The sequence below is a fragment of the Salvelinus sp. IW2-2015 genome, linkage group LG26 (genome assembly GCF_002910315.2).
Source record: "Salvelinus sp. IW2-2015 linkage group LG26, ASM291031v2, whole genome shotgun sequence".
Lineage (NCBI taxonomy): Eukaryota > Metazoa > Chordata > Actinopteri > Salmoniformes > Salmonidae > Salvelinus > Salvelinus sp. IW2-2015.
Window position 1 is genome coordinate 43,522,865 of NC_036866.1, and position 22,089 is coordinate 43,544,953.

The 22,089-nt window shown below is 41.4% G+C and overlaps 2 pseudogenes; one reads left to right on the top strand and one right to left on the bottom strand.

Moving 5' to 3' along the window:
* The window catches only part of LOC111952236 (protein O-mannosyl-transferase TMTC3-like), a 63,074-nt pseudogene extending 57,110 nt beyond the window's left edge, over window positions 1–5,964 (bottom strand).
* Window positions 5,965–6,389: 425 nt separating this feature from the next.
* LOC111953111 (centrosomal protein of 290 kDa-like) overlaps window positions 6,390–22,089 on the top strand; it is a 37,166-nt pseudogene continuing 21,466 nt past the window's right edge.

The following is a 22,089-nucleotide window of genomic DNA, read 5'->3' on the forward strand; positions in this document are numbered from 1 at the left end:
CAAATCATAGAGAAAGCAGACTGTATTGCAGTCATCTCTGATGGGTGGTTGAATGTTCGTTGTCAAGGAATAATTAACTACATCATCTCCACCCCTCAACCAGTATTCTACAAGAGCACAGACACAAAGGACAACAGACACACCGGTCTCTACATTGCAGATGAGCTGAAGGCAGTCATCAATGACCTTGGACCACAGAAGGTATTTGCATTGGTGACAGACAATACTGTGAACATGAAGGCTGCTTGGTCTAAAGTGGAGGAGTCCTACCCTCACATCACACCCATTGGCTGTGCTGCTCATGCATTGAATCTGCTCCTCAAGGACATCATGGCACTGAAAACAATGGATGCACTCTACAAGAGAGCCAAKGAAATGGTTAGGTATGTGAAGGGTCATCAAGTTATAGCAGCAATCTATCTCTACCAAGCAAAGTGAGAAGAATAAGAGCACCACATTGAAGCTGCCCAGCAACACCCATTGGGGTGGTGTTGTCATCGTGTTTGACAGACACCTGGAGGGGAAGGAGTCTCTCCAAGAAATGGCCATATCACAGTCTGCCGATATAGACAGTCCCTTCAAGAGGATCCTCCTGGATGATGTATTTTGGGAAAGAGTGGTAAGCAGCCTGAAACTCCTGAAACCTGTAGCAGTAGCCATTTCACAGATTGRGGGAGACAATGCCATCCTGTCTGATGTTCAGATTCTGCTTACAGATGTAAGAGAAGAAATCCGTACTGCCATGCCAACTTCAGTGGCGAAATACACTTCCATGCAAGGGCTTTGGGATAGAGATGCAATATGGCAGTCGTGCCAACATATCTCATCAGCCACCTGGTGGAAGGGACTTGGTTAATCTGAGGCTCTTTCCCCTGTTGGCTCCATCACTCTCCAAATCCCACCAACATCAGCCGCCTCAGAGCACAACTGGTCCTTGTTTGGGAACACACACACCAAAGCACGCAACAGGCTGACCAATACAAGGGTTGAAAAATGTGTGGCCATCCGGGCAAATGTTTGGCTTTTAGAGCCTGACAACAAGCCATTCTCAACAAGGTTGGAAAGTGACAGTGAATATGAGGCCTCAGAGTCTGATGTTCAAGAGATGGACATTGAGGGGGTCCAGGGAGAAGACATGGAAGCCTGAGAGGAAGACAACCAAAGCTTTAGTTTCTAGACAATCCTTTTACAGATGTATGTTAAACACATTTTTGAGAGATGCGATGGATCATTGGGGATCATTCAATTTTCCATTTCTTTTGTTGTTCAGTGAAATCATCCCATGTGAAGAGTCAACTAATTTAATTAAAATTCAATTCATAATTAAATAGTTTTTTATATATTGGAAGGATTTAATAATTTGCAATTACGTCTACTTATGATAAGGTAAATATATACAATGCAAAAAAACATATACATTTAAATAGTATTAATATTAATTTGCATATATTTCCATTAATTCCCAGATTTGCCAGTTCTTGCTGTAGGATGTTACCTCACTCTTCCACCATTTCTGGAGGGAATGGCCCTAGCCCTCACCCTCAATCCAACAGGTCCCAGACGTGCTCAACGGGATTGAGATCTGGACTCTYCGCTGGCCATGGCAGAACACTGACATTTCTGTCTTGCAGGAAATCACGCACAGAACGAGCAGTATGGCAGGTGGCATTGTCATGCTGGAGGGTCATGTCAGGATGAGCCTGCAGGAAGGGTACCACATGAGGGAGGAGGATGTCTTCCCTGTAACGCACAGCGTTGAGATTGCCTGCAATGACAACAAGCTCAGAACGATCCCGCTCCAGAGTAGTCCTTGGTGTAACGCTCATTCCTTCGACGATAAACGCAAATCCGACCATCACCCCTGGTGAGACAAAACCGCGACTGGCCAGTGATGAGCACTTTTTGCTAGTCCTGTCTGGTCCAGCGACGGTGGGTWTGTGCCCATAGGCGACGTTGTTGCCGGTGATGTCTGGAGAGGACCTGCCTTACAACAGGCCTATAAGCCCTCAGTCCAGCCTCTCTCAGCTTATTGCAGACAGTCTGAGCACTGATGGAGGGATTATGCGTTCCTGGTGTAACTCGGGCAGTTGTTGTTGCCATCCTGTACCTGTCCCGCAGGTGTGATGTTCGGATGTACAGATCCTGTGCAGGTGTTGTTACACGTGGTCTGCCACTGCGAGGACAATCAGCTGTCCATCCTGTCTCCCTGTACCGCTGTCTTAGGCATCTCACAGTACAGATATTGCAATTGATTGCCCTGGCCACATCTGCAGTCCTCATGCCTCCTTGCAGCATGCCTAAGGCACGTTCACGCAGATGAGCAGGGACCCTGGGCATCTTTCCTTTGGTGTTTTTCAGAGTCAGTAGAAAGGCCTCTTTAGTGTCCTAAGTTTTCATAACTGTGACCTTAATTGCCTACCGTCTGTAAGCTGTTAGTGTCTTAACGACTATTCCACAGGTGCATGTTCATTCATTGTTTATGGTTCATTGAACAAGCATGGGAAACAGTGTTTAAACCCTTTACAATGAATAACTGAAGTTATTTGGATTTTTACGACTTATCTTTGAAAGATAGTGTCCTGAAAAGAGACGTTTCTTTTTTTGCGGAATTTATTAAAATATTGTACATTGCGCTAATGTGGACAGTTTGTCTAACTACATTATAAGCTTCCATTTTAACCACATAAATTGAATGGAATTAGCTTAGACATTCTTTTTACCTCAGATTGGTGATATATAGTCATCAAGATGATACTGAATAGATTGCTTTAAACAGATTCATATATTTGGTTTGGTACAATTGCTTTTATCATACGCGCCTATCCGTCGAAGGACTCATTTTCATACTCAAATGGCACAGATAATTTGGTGCGCTCTCTGTATAAAAGTYGCTGGCCACAAACAAATACATGGATTTGACAGTCAAGCTATTCCTCAAATGAAAGCCAACCCCTGTCGCTATGGTAGCCTAGTGGTTAGAGCGTTGGGCTAGTWACCGAAAGGTTGCAAGTTCAAATCCCCGAGCTGACAAGRTACAAATCTGTCGTTCTGCCCCTGAACAAGGCAGTTAACCCACTGCCTACACGGCCCTGATGACTAGGCCGTCATTGAAAATAAGAATTTGTTCTTAACTGACTTGCCTAGTTAAATAAACGGAAAATAAAAATGGTGCAGCAGTGCACTGAATCTCAGAGCTAGAGGAGTCACTACAGACACCATGATTCGAATCCAGGCTGTATCACAACCGGCCGTGATTGGGAGTCCCATAGGGCGGCGTACAATTGGCCCAGCATCGTCCGGGTTTGGCCGGTGTAGGCAGTCATTGTAAATAAGAATTTGTTCTTAAGTGACTTGCCTAGTTAAATAAATAATTAGGCGAGGGGGGGGTGCTTTGTAAGAACAAAGCATATTTAAGCTATTCCTGTGCTTGTAGCCAATCAGAATCCACAGATTTAAACAGAAGCAGCTATTTTCATGTCAGAAAGCTGCCTTAGACCACTGTGCCACTCGGGAGCATGGATGGGGTAAGGATTTAGGGATAGTTAATTCAGCTTGTTAGTTCCTAGATCTGTGCCTACACTATGAGCAGACTTAGGGCCTCCATGTGGATGGAGTGCACAGCCGCTGCCACAGCGAACAGCAGTGTTTTATCTGATCCTAGATCTGTGTTTGCCTACAATACGAGCAGACTTACGGCCTCTGTGTGGATGGGGTGCACAGCAAAAAGCAGGGCCGCCGCCACCAGGCTGGAGGTCTTATCCAGGAAGAGACGACAGATGCGCAGGAAGAGCACACACACCACGGCATGTAAGCTCCACGTTGAGCAGGTGGTAGGATTCAGAACTCAGCTCACTGAAGAGGTAGTTCAGCCGGAACGTGAGCAYGGTCAGGGGCCGGTAGGACTTATGGCTCCTCTCCTGTGGTAAGAAACAGAAATATGGAAGGGAGAATAATGCTGTTGTGAATATAGGTGATTTTGTTGGAACTTGCAATCAACCTCCTCTGACTATCATTATGCCAAGAATCAAAGTTCACCAATATACACCACAGCCATTGATTAATTGAACATATACTGAACAAAAATATAAACGCAACATGCAACAATTTTATTGATTTTACTGAGTTACAATCAGCATGCCAATTGTACTCTCCCTCAAAATTTGAGACATATTTGGCATTGTGTTATGTGACAAAACGGCACATTATAGTGGCCTTTTGTCCCTAGTACAAGGTGCACCTGTGTAATGATCCTGCTGTTTAATCAGCTTCTTGATATGCCACACCTTTCAGGTGGATGGATTATCTTGGCAAAGGAGAAATTCTAACTAACAGGGATGTAAACACATTTGTGCACAATATTTTAAAGAAATAAGCTTTTTTTTGTGCATATGAAACATTTCTGGGATCTTTTTCAGCTCATGAAACATGGGACCAACACTTTACATGTTTTTCAGTGTAAAATACCTTTGAACTATTCACAGCTGAGATTCAAATAATCCCTTTTCACTTGATCATCTGCATGTTTTGAAAGGGGAGCATAAACAAAGTAAGACGTGGTGCATGACATGTCATGTGTAATCTTGTGCACCAAACACTTCCTTCCCCAAGCTCGAGGATATTTCATGATAGATTCATCACCTCAGACATGGGTGTGCCCCAGAAGTCATTGAAGAACAGGTTGCAGAGTGAGGTGGCAGGCCGCAGGTCCTTGTTGTCCAGAATGGCTGAGACATCGTCGAACACAAAGCCACAGGATAAGCTGTTCCAGTAGCATCCCAACACCAGTCCAGTCAAAAGAAAGAAATTAGACTAGAGAGGTTATCTTTATTCATTATCATATCATGGTTCACACAATACAATGTGCCCAGCCCAGATTTGCTAGGATGCCACTGACACAGCTTGGTGCTGCCAGGTCAGGTGACAAGACTGGCATCATAACAATGTATGCCTTCAGGTACACTGAGTAGGTCTATGATCAATACCCATACAATGCAGAMATATTATATTAGCAAAAAAACTATGACAATTGCATTGAGGATGTCGTATTAAAACTTGAAAGGCAACAATGTAGTTAGCTAGCTAGGCAACTATATCAACCGAGAACAAGATCCTGTAGTTGCAGTCACGCTAGCTGGTAACTTTAAAAACATTGTCATCCAGCTAGGCAGCATTGGGGTTACGTCAGGATTTTTGCAATTAGGCTTTTTACTTKATCTACTTCCACAGAGTCARATGAACTTGTGGATACCTTTTGTAAATCTCTGCGTGCAGTAAGAAGGAAGTTMGCGCAATGACTGGAAGTCTATGGGTATCTGCTAGCTAACAAATACCCACACTCTTACTTCTAGACATTGTGTTAGCGACACTGCCTATAACGTCCTTACTTGACACAGATGCATACAAATGGTATCCAAGAGTTCACCCAACTCTGGGGAAGTAGATCAAATCCCGAAGTATGCCTTTTACAAACACACGAACGTTAACTTAGCTAGCTAACGTTAACTGTTGTTGAAGATAACCTAATCGCCTCTTGCATTTCCACTTGATTGTTCACGATTCATGGTCTAGTTTATCCACTGCTGATGAAAATAGTTTACAGTAACATGTCCTAACATATAACATTGTTACAAGAAACATTTAGAAACAAACGTTAACGTATTCGGCGATTGACATTCCAATTTGAACGCTAGCAAGCCAATAAAACCCCAAACTTCCGGGGCAAAGTTTAAGCTAAAAAGGGGCACTGATTTCAGAAACAGCGGTGGCTGTAACGTGTTGTCCCATATGTACTGACACTATCAAAAAGAGGAGAACACACTTTGCTTGGTATAAATCATGAACAGTTTTGTGTTGAAAATCTCTCTAAGCTATCTAGCTGGCTAAATGACTGGCTGGCCTGTTGCGACGGTGAAACGACTTTATCAGCCATRGTAGCATGTTGCGCAAATCAATTTACGATTGTTGTCAGTGGTAACTTAGCAACTGGAGCAGCTGTTAGAACAATGAGAACACATTTGACCAATCTGTGGTATGGTTAGCTAAAATACCAAGTAAGCTCGCCAAATACGTTGTGGCAGGTATATGAAAAAAGGTAAGATTCACACGAAGATTGATTTAWATGAAAATAACCCAGTTGTATGCATAAGTAATTTCTATACATGTAGAATGCAATGTTTAGCAAGTCTGGAAGCAAGTTGCTATCAGCAGCAAACAAGCCAAACATGTTGTTAGGTGCAGTAGTCAGCTAACCTAGTTAACTAGCTAGTTACAACTAAAATGCATATTGCAAGGATAATAGCCACAGCTCTATGTTGTCCCTTTACAGCATTACCCAAGCTTACAATATGTGTCTGTCCATCTATTTGCTCCCCAGTTCCTGTTAGCTAGCTGTAACTACACAATTGTCAAGATGCCTCCTCGTCTTGACTGGAGTAGGGTAATTGATTCTGACCTAGAACAAATGCAGGARAGTGGAGATGCAGATATAATTAACCAAATGTTTCTACAGGTAACGTTACAGTACTGTTCCAAAATGCACATACCTGCACCCCAAATCCTCTTCTAATCTGATACTGTATCAATCAAATAGTCCAATCTAGTTTTCCGTGTTGATATGGATGTATGACCATTGAAATGAGTGGTTCTGCTACTGATTTGTCTGTAAACAAACAAAGGACCACCCTGCCTTCCGCCAAAGCACATACTGCCTGTGTCTGCAAAATGCATAAACATACTAATCCTCTTCTGCGCACCTCATTTTCACCCCCCTACCATTTCCCCTGGCCAAGMTCAAGCACCTGGCTTGTAGACTAAACAAACGTGTAAGCAATTTTGTTCTCTGCTACTACCAGTGAGACAGGAACATATATAAAAGACCAAGCAGTGCTTGTTACTGGATCTCTAGACACTGCTGGTCACAGGGTTTTACTTCATTTTGCACCAAGCATTACTGTTGATGTGTTTCTGCCTGATGTCAAATTCACCGTGTGTTTCACTGWACAGCTGTGGTGCCCTATTTCTCTGCAGGTCAAACAATGGGAGCGGGAGCTGAAAGATGGAAGCCCAGAGAAAATAGTTCAGCTCTTGCGAGTCGCTCGGGGCCTTCTGAAGGTGTCCCATKCTATTATTACCCATTCAGATCCAGCGCTCACTACATCTCTTTGATCTATTCACATCGCTGTGCTGAATTACATTCCTAATATTATTAGATCCAGTGTTAATATCAGTAGAATACATTACATAGTTGCTTTGAAGAATAAGCAGTGTGGTTTAAGTAATGTAKTAGGGTTTGATTATATTTGCATCACATAGTGTACATGACCTGCTTGTGTGTGGATTTACAACATACATGTGTTCAAATCAAATCGAGTGGCAGCATAGATAATAAACAGCGAGTAGCAACAGTGTACAAAAGGGGGGGGTGTATATTTTTCTGTAGTGGAAGAAAGTGGAGGTTACCATGGCATTTGAACTCATTGATAATGTTGGCACAGAAGCATTGTTGTTAATTAAGCGTTAAGTGTATTGTTAGAAATTAATTGCCCACAGTAGATACTTTAACAGTATCTCTTTTGTATCTTACAGAAAATAAGTGGAAGGCCAAGGAGTTAAAGTGGGAACAAGAGTTTGAGGTAAGGCTTGGTGTGAATGTGGTCATTAAATGAAATGGTGAAGCATTAGAGTCCATATTCAATCGAAACTGCCGGTTCTGGGTAGCAGTTTTCGTTATTTTACCTCATGCTGCTCAGTTTCCTTCAACTGGCTTTGTATACCTCTCAGCCAATAGTCAAGTCACTCATAGTACTTAACGAGATTAGAGCGCGCCAGCTAATTCTTCTCTGCTACGCTGCTGTATGTTGTGGTTTTATCTCTCTGTGTTTTCTGAACAACAAATTTGCCCCGGTCTGTGATTTCTTAAGCACTTTCACATAAGCAAATGGAGACATAATATTGTGTTAGGATCCTGGTAGTTCAAGTGTGTAGATTTMTAAGTGTTGTAAACAGATGGAGTCTTAAGAGTTTGTTGTCTGCCTGGTCTCCTGGCCAGATGGCTAAGAAGTCAGGCAGTGGCAGGGGGCAGGACATGCGCTTCATGCGGGACGAGATGCGCACACTGGAGGCTCAACTGGACCGCAGAGAGAAGGACATCCAACAGTTGAAGAAAGAGACGAGCAATGAGAAGAAAATCAACAAAAGTATCTATATCCACAGTTAAACGAGTCCTATAATCGACATAATCTGAAAGGCTGCTCAACAAGGAAGAAGCGACCGCTCCAAAACCGCCATAAAAAAAGCCAGACTACGGTTTGCAACTGCACATGGGGACAAAGATCGTACTTTTTGGAGAAATGTCCTCTGGTCTGGTGAAACTGAAATAGAACTGTTTGGCCATAATGACCATCGTTATGTTTGGAGGAAAAAGGGGAGACTTGCAAGCCAAAGAACACCATCCCAACCGTGAAGCACGGGGGTGGCAGCATCATGTTGTGGGGTTGCTTTACTGCAGAAGGGACTGGTGCACATCACAAAATAGATGGCCTCAACTGAAGGAAAATGATGTGGATATATTGAAGCAACATCTCAAGACATCAGTCAGGAAGTTAAAGCTTGGTCACAAATGAGTCTTCCAACTGACAATGACCCCAAGCATACTTCCAAGTTGTGGCAAAATGGCTTAAGGACAACAAAGTCAAGGCATTGGAGTGGCCATCACAAAATCCTGACCTCAATCTTAGAACATTTGTGTGCAGAACTGAAAAACCATGTGCGAGCAAGGAGGCCTACAAACCTGACTCCGTTACACCAGCTCTGTCAGGAGGAATGGGCCAAAATTCACCCAACTTATTGTGGAAGGCTAGCTGAAACGTTTGATCCAAGTTAAACAATTTAAAGGCAATGCTACCAAATACTAATTGAGTGTATGTAAGCTTCTGACCCACTGGGAATGTGATGAAAGAAATAAAAGCTGAAATAAGTCATTCTCTCTACTATTATTCTGACATTTCCMATTCTTAAAATAAGGTGGTGATCCTAACTGACCTAAAACAGGGAATATTTACTGGGATTAAATGTCAGGAATTGTGAAACATTTAAACCCAGTTTATTTGGCTAAGGTGTATGTAAACCTCCGTCTTCAACTATTTCACACTTTTTTTCAAACAATGTGGTTTTTGTTTAAAGGAACATAATCTTTGAAATGTGTGTTGAATTACTGTATTTACACCACCTCCATCTGTGATTTCCACTGCAGATTCTCTTCTTCTTCTGTTACTGTTCAATCTGTTCTTTTCTCCTGTCCTTACTTGAACTTCTCTTCCATCACCGACTCGTGACCAGGTCATATATGAGCTGTGTGTTGTAAGTTACTCAGTCCTCCATATTTCTTGCCTATTTTGCGTACCTCTCTCTGCTTTTTTAAAAAAATCTCCTTTCACAATATCTCATGTATTTTATTACACAATATTGTTCACAAATCACAACCTGCTGTGATCTTCTGTGGTTGTCCTTCTATTAACGTTGGCTCTGCTCTGCCTGTTCGTCCTACTCGATCCAAACTAATAAAATGTTTTTGAATGTCTTCAAGGCTGTGCAAGAGCGGGACAATCAAATCAAGATGCTGACAGAGCAAGTGGAGTAGTATACGGGGGAGATGGAGAGAAATGCTCTGCTCATAGAGGAACTCAAGAATCCCCTGAAGAAAGACAGAGGTGCTTGTCAAATTCTCTTGTTGTAAAAGCACAGCCATTTAGCACATTAGCATGAGCTCTTTAGCATAAGTGTAGCCATAGACTCTGATGTAGCATTGTTAGCAATAGCTCATAGGTCAACAAAAAATAAAATAATCCCCAGGCTTGCCATCAGCCATCCAGCAGAGGAAGCTGGACAAGCTAAATGCTAAGCTGCAGGCCACAGAGACAAGAGCACGGGAGGCAGAACGTGTGGCCGAGCTAGCCGAGACAGACGCCAGGGACAGCCTAAACCACATGAGAATCTACGAGTCTGTAAGTCTCCCCAGCCTGCCCAGTTTCACACACGTCCAGTCGCTTAAGGGTTCTCCAACAAACCCAAGTTCCTATAAACGAATCAAAAAACAATTCTCCCGACCCCTGTGGTTATTCTCATGACTCATGCAACAGATTTTGTTTTCGAGATGTCTGGTCTGTCAAAGCTTGTGTCCTAGATTAAACAAAGTTCGAAAGCCATGGCTGATCTTTCTAGGCTCYCTTTACTGTCCTGCAGAGCACTGATGGTCTGCAGGTGGCCATCGCTGAGATCAAAGAATGTAAGAATCAGATGAGTGTGAGACCGTGAGACGGAGGCCATGACCACAGATATCAACCAGCTGGAAATGAGAATCAACGCAGATCTTAAGGAAAGTCTCGTTTTAAATTAACAAACGTTAAGTCACATTTAAAGTTAATTTCACGTTATCTCAACACACTTTACAGACAGAATTTTGTTATGTAAAATAAGAACAACAAACAACAAAGAAATCAAAAACAGAGAGAGAGCAGATATTTCATAAAGTTARTGAATGACCTTATTAGCTAGAGAGTTTTGTTGTTGGAGTGGATATCCTTTCATTCAGTTTCTGTTTTTCATCCATCATCCTCTTTCATAAGGTCTGGAGCCCCAAGAGGAAGTGGATCTGACGGAATTCAGAAAAACCGAATCCCTGAAACAGCGGCAGTTCAAAGCAGAGAACCAGGTTCTCACCAAAGAGGTAAATTCAGGTGGGAGGGATGTCAAGTTTGTGTCCCAATTGGCACMCTATTCCCTACATAGTGCACTACTTTTGACCCGAGCCCTATGGACACTGGTCAAAAGTAGTGCACTATACTATGGGCAATGGTCAAAAGTAGTGCACTATATAGGGAATAGGGTGACATTTGGTACAAAACCTTTAGCTCTGCCAGTGGCCCTGTTTCCTTCATGACCCCTTTTGACCCCACAGATCAAACAACTGGAAGAGGAGATACTTGAACTGAAGAAACAAATCAGAGGAATGGTAAAGGACAAAGGTAAATACCAGAGGTGGGACCAAGTCACCTATCATTCGAGTCACAAGCAAGTCTCAAGTCACAAGGTCCGAGTTTCAAGTCAAGTCCCAAGTAGAACTTGTCAAGACTCGAGTCAAGTCCAAGTTGTGCATTCTAAGAGCAAGTAGAGTCGAGTCGCAAGTCAAGTAAAAAAACAAACATGCAATGACTTGTTCAACTACAAATCAATCAAATGTATTTATAGAGCCCTTTTTACATCAGCCAATGTCACAAAGTGCTAAATCTTTGTCTATTTATCGAGTCTACCAGACAGCCCTTTTCATGAGTTTGTCTACAACACATTTTGATTAGCCTATGTAATTGTAAAATAGGGACCTTGTAGCAGTCGTAAGGGCATGAAATCAGCAGAAGGCAAGGCAGGTTGAAGTGCTCAAGAGTGTAGATTTATTTACAGGTTTAGTTGATCCAATGGTGAATGTGCCATATCATACAAAATATACAAGTAGATTTACCAAAGATATGGGCAATAGCCCAAAAGGAATAGCCTCCTGTCCTATCTGAACGGACACAGGTGAGAGGGCAAGACTCTAAAGCGTCCCCTTGAGAAACCAAATCGAATCTGTTTAACAGCTCAAACAGGTAGACCTACATAATATAAGCACTTGGCCCCCAGAACCATACAATTACCCAATTGGCAAATACAATCAATAAACTGGTTCYACAATGTAAAAGCCGATTTCCACATCCTTTGTTACATTGGTACATTCGTCTTAATCAGACTTAATGAATCTTAATGATATTTCAACACCATGCATACATGGAAACGGAATGAAAAAGACATAGGACACAGACACACAGAACTCCGACATAACTCGGGAAATATGAACAAAGGAAACTATACATTTAATTAAATAAACAGAACTTCTACCTCATGAGTCTTGTGAACATTCATGTGCACAATAAACATCGYGCCCACTCAGGAAAGATGCTGGATAGGCTACTTCGGYTTTATAGCTGAGCTGTGCTTCATATGAGCAGCTGAGAAATAAATATAACAACACTTATTTYACTCCATGCATCAACCATAGCTTTTTAAGGAGCATGCTCTCACTGCACGACTGTCATGCCTACTGCAGGTCTACTAACCACCSGTCCTGGCTCCATCATTGCGCACACCTGCTCCCCATCATTACACACACCTGGACCTCATCATCACCTTGATTACTCTCCCTTTATTTAGCCCTCAGTAGCCTCTGTCATTAGGCAGTATTGGTTTTTGTTCACGTTCAGTACATTTCTCCTGTTTTGTTTATCTGCTTCTCTGATCATTAAACTTACCTTCTGCACCTGCTTCCTGACACCAAGTGCATACGTTCCAGCGACAGGTGATAATCCACCCAAACTCTGTGTGCCATGGGCTCTCCAACCCTGTTCCTGCAGCTACCCAGTGTTTCATTTGGGAAACCAAGTGAAATCTGTTCGGGAACATCGATAGTAACATGTTTTCGCAACAAAACATATTTCACTAAACTGTTGACAGCCCCTCTGCATGCTCGAAAAATGAATAAACGGGAGAGAGAGGAGGAGATGGAAACTCATGGTGGTGAGATATTTTGTATAGTGTGAGGATTGAAAATATGCTTGGCCTATCATGGGTGTGTGTGTGTGTGTGTGCGTGCTGGAAGTAACATTTTGCAACATATGGTGTGACTAGYGGGAAGGCTGTGGCTAACCTTGGGTGTAGGCAGTTATCATGAGTTGTGGGAGACACATACAGAGCATAGTGTTGCGAGAACAAACTGTCTTTTGTTAGACAATAACAGGAGCCAGATGTGTGATAACTGTATCCAGGGTGTGGGCCCAGAAGGTAATCTGCCCAGCAACAACTACACCTGCCAACAGGAGCGCCTGGGGGCTGGGACCAGCCTGTGCGCCAACGATGGGTTGAGTGAGTCTAGACCTCGCTCAGCCTCTACTCTGACAGGCCAGCTCAGAAGYGGGAACTAACTCTGTCAGAAGTATATAAGAAGAACTCTGTATGAATAAGTCAGTTCTCTGCTTTACCCTGCGTGGTGATACAGTGAACYCGTATATACGAAAATTGCATTTATCGCTTGAGTTTAATAAAAGTACTTATAGTATATTCGGTGACTCTGCATCACATTTATCCTGATACCAGATTCGATTGACGCAACCCTTTACAATAGCTAAAGGTAATCTGTCACCCAATTAATTCTGAAAATATAAAAAATTCCTCCAATCGCTATTTGAGTGCATACGGATGACATGTCTTTTTCCCCCTGCCCTGTTCCTGCCCATTTCATAACAGGCCATTTGAAACTCATTTTACATATTAGTAAAGACAGGATTAAATTGAGAATAGTCACTGGACAGAGGTTGTTCTCTGGTTTTGTGATGAGACAAAGGTGTGGTTGAATCTATTCTGCCACTGTGTCTTCTTATTGTCTYGGCCTTAGACCTATATATCACGGTCGCAAGGCAACTGAACTAACAGGTTATAGAGCAAACAACACAATTATTACAACACAGGGGTTGTAATATGGCTTTWTMYMYTKGYWYRRMTWYSMYMRYKWKWTKASCWRWRSMSSKSYWYWGSTMAWMWMRYKRKSRWAKYYRWRCMARKRKAHAAAGCCATATTACAACCCCTGTGTTGTAATAMTTGTGTTGTTTGCTCTATAACCTGTTAGTTCAGTTGCCTTGCGACCGTGATATATAGGTCTAAGGCCAAGACAATAAGAAGACACAGTGGCAGAATAGATTCAACCACACCTTTTGTCTCATCACAAAACCAGAGAACAACCTCTGTCCAGTGAAGTTCAAAAGCAACAAACCGTTACATGACCTACAGCATGGTCAAGCAAGTTAATGTTTCTGACATTTTCAGACTACTAAACAACTATTGATTTAGAACCACGGAGTTACCACATGTCACAAAGAAAACAGGGKCTGCCTCCACTATTCCAGCTCCATTTCGCCATCATCAAATCACCTATGCTTAGTCTAATACAGTGACAACGAAAAGAWACCTAAAACTATTTAGTCCATTCAATGTAAGCTAAATATGATGTGGCTGTCCATGGTTCTGATTTCTGTGTGTGTCTGTTTGTGCAAGTAGGAAAAACATGTTGACTCACCCTACTTGTAGAGAAACGCCAATGCCATCCTCCTCTCTTTCATGTTGCGGAAATGGTCTATGACTTTGTCATACAGTACACACTTATTTTTTGTTGTCCTAGGCTACCTGGCTAAAATGCTTGCTCACTAGCCTAACTTCCAACATTAGCTAGCCTTCTTCAATATTAGCCTTCTACACCTAGCTACATATTGAACCTCCATCCTCTCAGGCCAGGGACACAATGTATGAATTTATGGTTGGATCAGAATCRCCATTATAATCATTGGCCAGTACGGAGAATTAAGTAAAACCACAAGTCCAAATCCCAATCTCCATCCACGGCTAATTTAGTAAAGGGACAATTTTAGCTAGCTAGCCACCGCAGGACAACGAGATGCAAAAATTAAAGTTSTTTCTTTCAATGACGTATTGCTCTCGATATGATGTGATTGGAGTGAAGACAAATCCAAACTGGCTTCCCTAAACACTTTGGTGCGCCAGGTCCATTCACAGTTGAGATCACTCAGTTTAGCTCAATGTTGACTGGCTATTATTGTATACTTTTTTAAATCTAGGGAGACCAAATGCTCACTGGCTTCCCTAGCATTCAATGCTATGGGCGGCAACAATGTCATACTCTTTTTGACCTGACAGCATCAGAWAGATGGCCTACACATACAGAGACAGAGGGGTGCAGTTTCACTCACTCAGATGCTTTCTCCGGTGAGATCCTTTCAGCCTCTTCTGAATTGAAGGAAAATCCCATCCATGAATACACACTACTGAGGATGAGAGAACAGCTGTGCAGCCTGAGGCAAGGAACAGAGAGCAAGCTTTTTTTGCAACTTTCTCAAATCATCAATAGCCTATAGTCACATCATGCAGGCCATATATGTTTTGATGTCTAAGACATTCTAAGGTTTGTATCGTTAACAAATAATTCAAAATCGTGTTTCAAATTATCACTTTTACGCTCAACATAGCCACTTGCTTTGGAATAGGAAAAATATCAATTATATTCTCCTTACTATAAAATCATACAATATAAAATAATGTAACGGCACTTATAAGCGTATCGTGCCAGCTAAATGAACAAGCCTACAGCCTATGGCATGGAGCATAGCTAGATAACATACAGTAGGCCAACTCATATTCTGTTCTTCTGAAATGCATTTTCTTCATATCATAATGTTTCGTTAGACCTGATTAAAAAAAATAATGGATTTATTGTGCTGGTGTATATTAAATTGATTTATTATACTTTTTTAAATGTAGATGTTCCAAAGGCGTGCATCAGCGGCTTGTATGAGTGGCGGGAGGACTGGAGTTTATGTTAATTAACGGTCAATTACCGTGGGACCGGTAGTCTTTTGCATGACAATAACCGTCTGACAATTTTATGACCACCACAGCCAGGAAGGTGCGTATCCAACCACTCTGAGGCAGTGGCTGTGTGGCTAGCAGAGGTGTGCTTAGCATATCTGAAAGAGAGGTACAACATTATTTTWATGAGAATTCAGTCCACTTGACAATTCAAACAGAATTCAGTATTCTTCACGCTGTTGATTTGTACAACTTGAGACAGATAGCAATACAGTACAAAWATATTAAAATATAATATGGAATGTAACAAAGATACAGATGTGCATGAGATGGTTTATAATAATACAATTACTACAGGTAGTATCTATCCATGCTTTTCCTTGAAATGTTTATCTGATACTTTAGCTAGCTATTTGATGTTGTTCTASCTAGCTCACCCAGAGCAGTCTTTTCTCCTCCTCGCTGGTCTACAGATGCATGACTACACGATGATGATGTTGTGACTGTAACATTTAACAGACACTAGAACAACAACTAGCTAGCTTGAAGTGAAACGCYAGCAATTRTTGTGGTATTAGATGGAATATTGATTTACCACATAGGACCTATGCATTTAAACGTGTGAACGCAAGAGCAAACATTTCAGCAAGATAAAAATAGCACTCTCCACTGGACCGAGGTAAAGACAGTTTCAGGTTGGATATTCAATGGATATTCACCTGTAGTTTTCCYTACGTCCACCAACAACAGTTAGGGATCGTCAACATAGTGACAAATCATTTTTTCCCCAAATTTCAATAGCTCTTTAACCATTACTCCTAACACTTTCAAAACTGTTTGTAGCTAACCCGATGGCATTTGCACACCCTTTAGTTTGTCCATTTTCATCTCACATGGTTTTACATGAATTTTCCTAAACGTAAAATTTCAATAGCTCCTTGGTCATGTGACCTAGTGACTTCAAACAAGGTTCAGAATGTCCACTCAGTGGGCCTGCATATTGCACAACCTTTAGTTTGTCCATTTCCATCTCACATGGTTTTACATGAATTTTTCAAAATGTAAAATTTCAATAGCTCCTTGGTCATGTGATCWAATGTCCGCTGACTACCCTTCTATATTGCACACTCTTGTTTGTGTACTGTAAAATCATGCGGTGTAACGTACATTTTTCATAGTTTCAAATTTGCAATAGCTCCCTTGCGTCAGCAATTACACACCTAAGAAAGCATACAGTGGATATGTCACGATCGTGTTGGAGTGAAAGAGAGGACCAAGGCGCAAACATTGACTTGAATACATCTTCTTTAATTATAACGACGAAGATTGAACACGTACCACTTAACAACACTAACCAACACAACACAAACGTGAAACCTTAAAACGCAAGTCACACACAACACTACTTTACGTGACATATACATATACAATGACCCACAACAGCTGAAAAGCCGATGCAAGCCTTAAAATATGGTTCCAATTAGAGACAACAGAACCAGCTGTCTCTAATTGAGAACCCATTCAGGCCACCATTAGACTTCCTAGGAAAATACACACACCATAGACACAGCAGATGACATACCTCAACACAACCCTACACTACAACCAACACCCCGCTCTACCATATAATACCCCAAAATCCCCCCAACCAAACATAACCCATGTACACCCTGACCTAACTAAAATAATAAATAAAACAAAAGTAATACTAAAGTCCAGGCGTGACAGATATACACACAATATTTCACAACCTCTAGTCAGGTAGTCTTCTATATTGTTTGTACATTATTATTAGTTTGGCAATGCAGGGGGTTCAGTCCAGGTTTGTTTACCCTTTTCTTTTATATTTATCGTACAATAATTGGGTAGTTTCTAAGGTCTTATTTTCTCCAGTTTTTTTTATCTTATTTTCCACAGTATTTAACAGTGGTAAGCACAAATAGGAGAGGCCAGATAATATCTCCTGTTCTTTGTTAATGTCAACCAGCAAAGCGAAAAGGGCAAAGTACGAGAGTCATGCTATTTAATTGTCCAAAGCAGGATGGAGAGTAAGCTTAGTGAGTAGGCCTGCAGGGGTTTGCCTGGCCCAATACATATGCTAACATACTAACCAACGTAATGGTGGCCAGTAAATCAATAAAAAAATGTAATATTGACAAATTAAACAATTGTAGACCTTTAATCTTTTTCAACATATAACTGTCAATTTAAGTATGAAACATTTCACAGTGTAACTTTCTCTTATCCTGCGTTGTGTACCAGTTTCAGAGCCTCTTCAGTGTGGATCGGGTTTTAGCATACATTTTCACAACCAGACTGCACTTCCAGTTGGTGTTTCTTTTAGCCTCTGTTGAAGCTCTTTGTCTTCATTCCTAGGCAACAGCACATGGAACCACCGTTGGCATGCAAACACTTCCATCAAAACAACACGAAAGCATAAACACGTTATAAATAATATCAAATATCAATGCAGTATGACGAATGAACGAATTTAGCCATCCATTGTGTTATATCATAAATTGTCTTACATGCCGTCACTGTTGTCCAAAGATTATAAACATGTTTAAATAGAATTACTAACCGCAGCAGGTCTTTGGGCCACAATCCAGCGTTTCGTTATCAGTGGCACACATGAAGCAGTTGTTGCGCTTTGGTTGAACTACTAAAACATAAGGCATGAACTGAACATATGGCCGTCCGACACAACTACATAAAAATAAAGAATTTACATTTACKTTGAATTAAATGTCATTACATACCAGACATTTTTAGTATATCCTCAGCCATTTCTTTTCGCAGTTGCTCCATGTGATTTTGAAGGTTCCATATCGATTTGGGAGGGGATGTTGGGGAAGTTCTGTGCAACTTACTTGGCCATTTACACCAAAAAATAAAATAGAGTTTTTGACCTAATTGTCACATAACAGCTAACCATTCATTATTGAAAATATAACTATCAAACCTGCATTACAAAGACCTCACAGCTGAAGGTGTCCTGCTGCATGGTGTGAGTTATTTCCCCTCCTTTACACTTTATGTCTGCCCAGTCTTTTCCATGGCAGGATCTTCTCATTTTGAATTATTCTCTTTTTTTGTAAAAATAATGGATTTATGATTAGTTATAGGCAAATGAATACACAAGCCAAATGTGTAAGCTGTTTTCCTTATCACTATAATCTAGTAGTAATTTATTAGTAGAGGTAATTTCCTTTATGTCCCATTCTACCGACAGCCTAAATTATAGGCACTGAACCATTTACAGGACAATAAAAGTAGCATATAGGATCCAACCCTATCACAGAGTGAATAAATGTACAGTCATGGCCAAAAGTTTTGAGAATGACACAAATATTAATTTTCACAAAGTCTACTGCCTCAGTTTGTATGATAGCAATTTGCATATACTCCAGAATGTTATGAAGAGTGATCAAATTATTGCAAAGTCCCTTTTGCCATGCAAATGAACTGAATCCCCCAAAAACATTTCCACTGCATTTCAGCCCTGCCACAAAAGGACCAGCCTGACATCATGTCAGTGATTCTCTCGTTAACACAGGTGTGAGTGTTGACGAGGACAAGGCTGGAGATCACTCTGTCATGCTGATTGAGTTTGAAAAAACGACTGGAAGCTTCAAAAGGAGGGTGGTGGTTGGAGTCATTGTTCTTCCTCTGTCAATCATGGTTACCTGCAAGGAAACACGTGCCGTCATCATTGCTTTGAACAAAAAGGGCTTCACAGGCAAGGATATGGCTGCCAGTAAGACTGCACCTAAATCAACCATTTATCGGCTCATCAAGAACTTCAAGGAGAGCAGTTTAATTGTTGTGAAGAAGACTTCAGGGCGCCCAAGAAAGTCCAGCAAGCGCCAAGACCGTTTCCTAAAGTTGATTCAGCTGCGGGATCGGGGCACCACCAGTACAGAGCTTGCTCAGGAATGGCAGCAGGCAGGTGTGAGTGCATACCTGCTGGAGACAGTGGCCTCAGAAGACCTTGGAGAGCGGCTAGGGGAGACCCGAGAGGGTGAGTAAATACGGCATAGATTTGAGAATCAGACAGGGGGAAGAATCGTAACAAAGATTCTATGGGACAGGATGGACTGAGGTCCACACTCCAGTCCAGTTGTTGGTAGTGGTAATGCACTTAAGGTTGGTTGCCAACCGCCATATAAATTAAAAGAAGAAGAAGCCTGAAGGAGGAAGATTACTAGAAACGAACTCGGTTACCCTTTTATTGTGGATTAATTGTCGGGTAGAGGACTGTGCATTTCAGGTAAATAAACCCAATGTTTATATCCCAGGACAAATTAGCTAGCAACAGCAAGCTAATGCCATAAATGCTTAATGCTTTTCAATCTGTCCCCAAATTAATATAAGTTGGTTTCAGAGTTTTTTGATATTTTAACCTGCGTGTCCTGATCACATCTGGTGGGGGTGACAAAATCAACATGCGGGCGAGCGTCTGGTCAGCATGTGAGGGTCGGGTGGTATGGTCGGCAATGTGACTTAGCTCCATTAGCTGCTCCTGGTCGACGGTGCCCATACTGAGCTCAATAGCAGTAGATCCTCTCATATACGGACGCAGTGAAGCGATCATTGGGATGAATGAGCTTGGGGCAGAGTAACAGGAGCTCAAGTCTTCGTGTTGGTTGCTAGCCAGAAATGGTGAAAACAATCATTTCGTAGCTCACCACATGCAAACAGCACAACGCTATTTATCCACCGCATAGGTAGCTTTCAAAAAACCGACAAATAATAGGATATGGAATTAGGTCACTAAAACCAGAAGAAACAACTTCATCAGGATGACAGTCTTATACAAATCATGTTACCTTACATTTTAGGTTTGACAATTAGGCTCAAAACCTATTTTATTTTTGGTGTAGATGGCAAGCAGTTGCAACAGACTCCCCAACATCCCCTCCGCTAAATCGATATGTGATATCCTTCAGAAATCACTGGAGCAACTGCGAAAGGAAATAGCTGATGGATATGACTAGAATGGCTTCTGGTAGATTCTGAATGCATTATATTCAAGTAATGATATATTTCATTTATTTATTCATGTAGTTACATGGCCTGGATCACGTAGTTTCAGAGTTGTTCATGCACATACTGAATTTCAGAAGACTATCAGCACAAAGCTGAACCGGAAACTGCATGTCTGGTAGTGCCATTGAATGACGACGAACCTGGATGTGCCTAAAGACTGACTGGCGGTTAGTACACTTTATTTACATGTTTTATAATCTTTGGGACAACAGTGACCGGCATCGTTTAAGATTTATTGAATATAACACAAGGAGGTAATTCGTCTGATTTCGTCATACTGCATGTGATATTTGATATATTTATAACGTGTTTATGCTTTTCGTTTTGTTTTGATTGAATGTCGTTGCATGCCAAGGTGGTTCACTGTGCCTGTCCTCACGGATATGACAGAAAAAGAGTTAACAGAGTAAAGAACACTAAACTGGCAAGTGCCCAGCGTGTTCTGTGAACAATCGTAGTGTAACCATCCCACTATCGCGAAGAGCGAACTCTGAATAAATGCTACAATCAAACCCCAGAGAGTAAAGAGAAAGGTTAACACTGTTGAATGTTTCATACGTGATAATTTGAAGGTTAATGTCTGAAATATGATTACAAGGTCTACAAGTTTGATGTTATTTGTCAATATTACGATTTGTTATAATATAATATGATTTACTGGCACCCATTACTGTGGTTACATGTTCAGGCAATATGTATTGGCCAGCAAACCCACTGCAGCTACACAAGCTTCATAGTTACTCCCTCCATTAACCTGCTTTGGACAATTAATAGCTAGTACTCTCGTACTTTGCCCTTTTCCTTTATGGTTTGACATTAACAAAGAAAGGAAGATAATTATCTGTTCTCTCTCTATTGTGTACCACTGTTAAATTACTGTGGAAGAAATAAAATAAAAAACTTGGTGAACATAGGTCACTTAGAACTAAATAATTTATGTAGATAAATATAAAGAAAAGGGTAAACAACACTGGACTGAACTCCCCTTGATTGGCCAAACTAAAATATGTATAACACAATTATAGAAGGATACCTGACTAGAGTTGTGAAATATGTGTGTATATCTCTGGTCACGCCCTGGCTTTAGTAATTATTTGTTTTATTTATTATTTAGTTAGGTCAGCGCGTGTACAATGGGTTTATGTGTAGAGTATTTTCGTGTGGTTCATACCCTAGGTAGAGGCGGGGTGTTTGGTTGTAGTGTATGGGGTTTTTGTGTTTGAGGTGTAGTATCCTAGCCCTGTGTCTTATGGGTGTGGTGTAGTTTTCTAGGAAAGTCTATGGTGGCTGAATGGGTTTTCTCATTAGAGAGCAGTTGGTTGTCTGTTGTCCTCTAATTGGGAAACCATATTTTTAAGGCTGCCATAGGCTTTTAGCTGGTTGGTGGTCATTGTAACTGTATTGTTCGACCGTTAAGGTAGTTGTGTGTGGCACTTGCGTTTTAGGTTCGACGTTTGTTCGTTTGGTTAAGTGTGTTAAAGTGTTAGGTGTGTCATCTTCGGTCGTTATTAATTAAAGAAGATGGTATTCAAGTCATGTTGGCGCCTTGGTCCTTCTCTTTCACGTCAACCACACATGACT